Here is a 6,057-nt window from a genome sequence, read left to right as displayed (position 1 = left end):
GGCGGCCAATCGATCCTGAAATGCCGAGGTTTTGCTCAAATGGGCTTTGCAATGCAGAAGAAAGCTTTAATTTTTTTCGAAGCATGGATCACAGAGAATTACTTTCCAACAACAACATGAATATCGCATATGAGTATCAGAAAAGAATGTTATATTTTCACAATTATTTTCAATATTGTCAACAAATCAAAAACTCAAAAAGTCAAACCGAAACTCACCAGTCTGGCTGCAACCTAATCAAAAGTCGAAGTAAAGTGGTTGACTTGGAAGAAAATAGACAACGGAACAAGATAGCCAGAAGAGACATCAAAAGTAAACGAACTGAAGGTAGGGTAAAAAAAAATTGTCTAAATGCTTGAGGTAGGCAAACTTTTTTCCTAAACATTACAATGCAAAATGATAGGAGATTGCTGTTTAAGTTGATCATAGCTTATTCGATAACTTGCAAACAACAGCAAATGTTTTGGAGAAAAAACATTAGACCATGAACACTATTTGGTTCTAACAAGCACTGCAGGAAAAAATGAAGGAAATGAAGGCCTTGCCTTTAATGGGCAAACTTATAGCTTGAAGCATTCGATCACGCCTTTTAAAAAAAAAATTAAAATTTTTTTTTATTTTAATCTGAAATACAGTAATCGTATTTTTTTATAAATTTTATTGGGTGCGAGGCAAAGCTTTTTATTTAAACCCGCTTCTTGCCAATTGTTTTTTTGCTGTACGATAGGCTATATCTATAGCTAGTGAAGAATATTAATGGTACACGCTTAGACATTGTAATTTACATTTATACAGAACTTTCTGTCACCAACATTTCAAACCAAGATGGATCTATTGAAACGAATTGCACAAAAAGTCAAATAACTTGCAGTTCTGTTCCTTCATCACACTCACCAGACAAAGTGAAAGAAAATTGGGATCATCAAAAACAATCTATCAATCATTCCGTGAATTTTACGGCAGGCAGCGATGGTTTGAATAACTCAAAAGCAATATCGGAAAAAATCGGAAATAATTTTACCAAATCTTTAAAGACAAAGAAAAAGCGAACCAGAGCAGCTTTTACGCAAGTCCAAGTGCGAGCACTAGAAAACAGATTCGGAATGCAGAAATACCTCTCTGGGATTGAGAGAGCGGAGTTTGCACAAACTCTTAACCTTACAGAGACACAGATTAAGATTTGGTTTCAAAACAGGTATTTTGACATATTTTTATACACTGCAGGCTATGTATGCATAGTGTTTTTGCTTTAATAGGCCTACCTTACATAGAATGTTTATAAAATGATTTTGTTGAAAGAAATTTCTTAAAATCTAATTAATCTAGAAGCCTATATCCTTCTTCTTCTTTTTGCATTTGAGGGTACCACAGGTCACGCTGTTACATTCAGATACAGCAGCCAATGGATTGTGTGCTAATCAAACAAAATGAGTGCTTGGTTTGGTTTGGTTTTGAATCTTTATCCTCGGACTGACAAAGCCTTGATAGGTTATTCCTGGTAGTTTCGCATACCTGTAGAGGCTCTTGACGCAGGGTCGGTTACCGAGATTGCGGAGTGAAGTTTTCCGATTGTTGAAGTGTTGTTGCCGAGGAATTATTCCATTCACAAGGTGCCGCTGAATGGAGAGCAGTCTTTAACGTGCGTTGCTTAAGCGCACACCTGAGAGTCGAACTTGCGCCGCATGACCTTGAGCCGGACGCTTAACCACTGATCTAACCACTGCCTCTCGTTGGACACAGGGCCGAAAAGTTTAGCTCTTTCCGCCCCGGGTGCCCTGTGAGTTGTGGTTTCTGGTTGTCATAGCCTTACGAGAGTGACAAATTTGAGGGGTAAGGCGAAAAAAATTGCCCAAATTTTGTCTTTGCAAATATAGCCTACTTCCAAAAACGCAACATTACTCATAATAATCTTTGAGGTGGTGTATAGTCTAACTCTAATAACTTTACAGTCATCAATTTGGAATTGTAGGCTACGCAAACACGGGCAACAAAACGTTCAACTTAGGTAAACAAAGCTAAGTTAACTTTAATCTACACTCATAGACCTGTATGCGACCCAATTACGTAAATAAACCATCAAATTGAATCTTTCTTACATCAAACTTGCACCTATGAACAAAACTACGTTTAATATTTGATGTAGGCTAATATTACAATGTTTTTTCAGTACCATCGTTACGTTAATAACTACACATTTTTGCCCAAATACTTTTACAAATACAATAACCAAATACTATAACTGCATTAGTAGGATAGGCCATGGCCACCTAAAGATATGGCCTGATTTGTCACATTTTGCATAAATTTCCAGATTTTTCTAACTTTGGGCGAACGTTTAAATAATTTTTTTTTTAATTAGATTTTTACGCTTTCTTTATTCTTTTCCCCAGATGACACGACAGGTTTTAACATTTTTACATGTTGAAAAACAAAGAAAATTTGATTTTGTAGATTTTAATCAGACTGTTAATTTTCAATAACAGTCTGATTTTGCGTTTTTCAACTTCCTTTTTCTCATTTGCTATTGCTTCCCCAAGGCAACAAAAAAGTTTTTTGTCATTAGGAAATCCCAAAAAGTAAAATCATCTCAAAAAATGTCAGTCAAGCACTAGCAGTAGCTGTAATCAAAATCTGTAAAATGTGACAAATCAGGCCGCATATCCAGGTGGCCATGGATAGGCCTATGGAAAAACAATCAAAAAACCTCTAAAACAGAAACCTAATAAGTTTATCAGTACCTAGCAGGTATTCAAAATTGTGGGCCTACCGATGAAGAAATGTAGGCTATAGTATCCTAATGATTATTTGAAATAAGCTTACATCTGCTTACCAATTGCATTCTTTTACATTTAATATCTGCAATACTGAATCAAAGCTTAACATTTAGCCCAAATTGCAATACCAAATACAAACGCTTCTAAAATTGATGATGCTACATTTTACATTCTAAGAAAAATGTTAATGTAGGCTACTTCAAAATGCAACACTTTACAAAGTTCATAAACTGGTAAACTGTTGAAAACTCATGGTAAAATTTAATTTGTCCAAATAACTAAGCAGTTATACCAAAATGATTTTATTAATTACTGCATTAGAAGGGTATAGAGAAAAAAGGAAAAAAAATCATAAAGTTACCAGCACCCAGCAGGCTTTTGGATCCTACCCGCAAAAAATGTAGCTTATGCTAGTGAATAAGCTTATCACTGCTCGCCAATTATGCTCTTTTACACATACTTTTTGCAAATGTTGAATCGAAACTCATCATTTTGCCCAAATTGCAATACCACATGTAATAGTTTCCAAAATTGATAATAATACATGTTACATTTATTGGAAAATATCAACCTATCTCATAAATTATAACAATTATGTAAAGTTTGTAAACTGGTGAGATGTCGAAACTTCATGGTAAGATTGGTTTTCCCAAATAACTGGACATTTTTGCCCAAATTGGAGACGTTTTTTCAGCAGGGAAGCGACCACCTCTCTGTCCTATCTTTTACGGCTATGCTAGTTGTTGCCATTCGCTTCACAGACGTAAATTACCAAGGCTCGCCATGAAAAGGTTGGCAACATAAGTCCAATATCTAGTACCCTGACCTGAAACCACTAAAATGAAATATAAAGTATCAGCACAATGCTTCAAATTCAAATATTGAAGAAATTTTTCAGTATCATAAAATTTCTTTGTTGTCACATCCTCGCCTGAGTTAAAACTGTCATTTGGAAAGCAAATTAAAGAGTCGATTAAACGTATATTTTGTTATGAAAATTATTTTGATCTGTTCGTCTATTCTTTAAAGACATGTTTACATATTTTTGAAGGTTGATATATTTGTTGTTTATCAATGCAGAAGATATAAAACCAAACGCAGAGTCAGACTTGCTTCCGAGGTGTTTGCTGCTGCCACCTTACGGCGTCCTACATTTTTGTCAAATCCACCACCAGGTGAAAATGGATTTATGCCATTATTTCAACCCGACTCGGCTTCAGGTAAAATGGTATTTTTCGTAGTATCTATATAAAACTTTTTTTTAAACGTGTGTTTTCTTTAATGTTAATAATTTTTTTTTTAATTGAATTGTTAATATGTGAATTACATAGGCTACTGTTAATACAATTTGGTCCTTATATATAGCATATTAAAAGTTGACTAAATAACTGATAAAGCCAAAGCTGTCCCAAAAACGTTTTAATTTTGTTCTGTTTTGGTTTGAGTGACGTTGTTCGTGCTAATTACGTTATTAATAACAATGTTATCTGTGGTTCTTTTTCATCGGTGTGATGAAATTGGCAAGTTGTTTCTATAGGCTACTTTCAATACGTACTGAAAGCTTACTTTCAATATTCTTTGTTGGTTAATCGACTGTTGTGATGCTGAGTGGCATAGAAAGTGTCTACCAAACCTTTCAAGGCACATCGACATGATGCCCACCCAGAATAGATAGCTATTCAATGACAAGACATTCAATGATATTCTTAGATATAGACACGAAGAATGACTTCATTGCCGTTCTTCTCACCTATTCTAAATCTTCAGCCAACAGGCATAAGAGTGAATGCCACAAAAACTTCTTATCTTTTTTAATTGTTTTTGATGTGATAAAATTATCAATAAAATTTTAGTTTTCTTTTTTAATTTGTTGTATTGTTTTTAATTTTCAGCCTTCTACTTCAACCAACCGTACTTCATTAAGCCTCTCATTCCATATCCACTTACAGCTCCATCTCGTGTTTTATGCAACTACAAGTAGCTTATCCCACAATGAAGAAAACATGGTAGCATGCCTAATATTGTAGCTCTGTAGGCCTATACCCTATGTATCACCGAAACAATATGGAAGGTGTATCACTCTAATACGCTTTTCAATGTAAGCTACCACTTGGTTTCAAACTCCATAGACCACCACTCAGAAAGAACTAAGAATATGGATTTCTCAAACATTTTTATCTAGGCCAGCAACGTAAACCAACTGTTGTTTTTTGTTCAGCAAAAAATGCAGTTTTCTTTGTGAGTAAGGAACAACAATGCAACAAAATAGATCGTATATGAGATATTGATTGATTGTTTTTCAAATTACAACATACTGTTTTGCTGGACCCAAAAAGATACTGCAAATCCCTACTTATAAACCATTAGTGTATCTATTTTTTAAGTTGCTGCAGTTTATTAAGTAAATCCAACCACTTTACATTTTGTCGCATGCGGCCCAGCCTTGGGCACTGGGCAGGCTACTAGTTGTACTGTCTATGCGGTAGTTTTTCGTATGTTCAAGTTTAAAATCTTGATAATAATCATAAATTACAATATTGCACGTTTGATGTACTGTCGCATATAAGTTTCGTTTCGTATATTGATTGCTGTTGAAGATATACGACTACGTGTAAATGTCACTACAATCAAGGAAATATTTAGGCTACCTTGTTCGATAACTGCTGCTTTTTGAAAATTGAACTTGATTTTGATTGATTGAATTGATGAACTTTAGCCAAAGTTATTAGGTTACAACTGAGGTTAGCCTATATGCTTCGCTGTAGGCTACATTTTCAGTCTGCACACACGGCCCATTGAGAATAATTTGGTTAGGAGAAGATCTTCGACCTCAAAATCTGAAAGATATCACCGAAAAGTCATGAAAAGAAATCATGGTAAAAGTAAATGAATTAAAATTGATTTTGCATCACGTGGAACAAGATCAAATACTTTTAACTGCAAACTTTTCAAGTTTTTAAATCAAATTTTTGAAGTCTTAAAGAATATTATGGTAGTGGTTGTATGTTCTTCATGTGTAGCTTTGGTTTAAGAGTAAATTACCCAGACAACCACTTTATCTGGTCCAGATCTTCACCAGATCGTGTACGGATCTGACTAGATCATTACGAGATCAGGACCACATAAGGTGGCTGCCTGGGTATCGTTAAGCTTGAAGTCATCAACTAGTAGACTGATTGTATTTTGTAATGGAAGAACGTAATGACGACAAGTAACCGCAAAAATAGAAAGTTTTTTATACCATTATGTCCTGAATAAGATCATTTGCATTCCAGATAGACAA

This window comes from Aplidium turbinatum, chromosome 10 (assembly GCF_918807975.1).
Source record: "Aplidium turbinatum chromosome 10, kaAplTurb1.1, whole genome shotgun sequence".
Taxonomy (NCBI): domain Eukaryota; kingdom Metazoa; phylum Chordata; class Ascidiacea; order Aplousobranchia; family Polyclinidae; genus Aplidium; species Aplidium turbinatum.
This window is presented reverse-complemented; position numbering follows the sequence as displayed.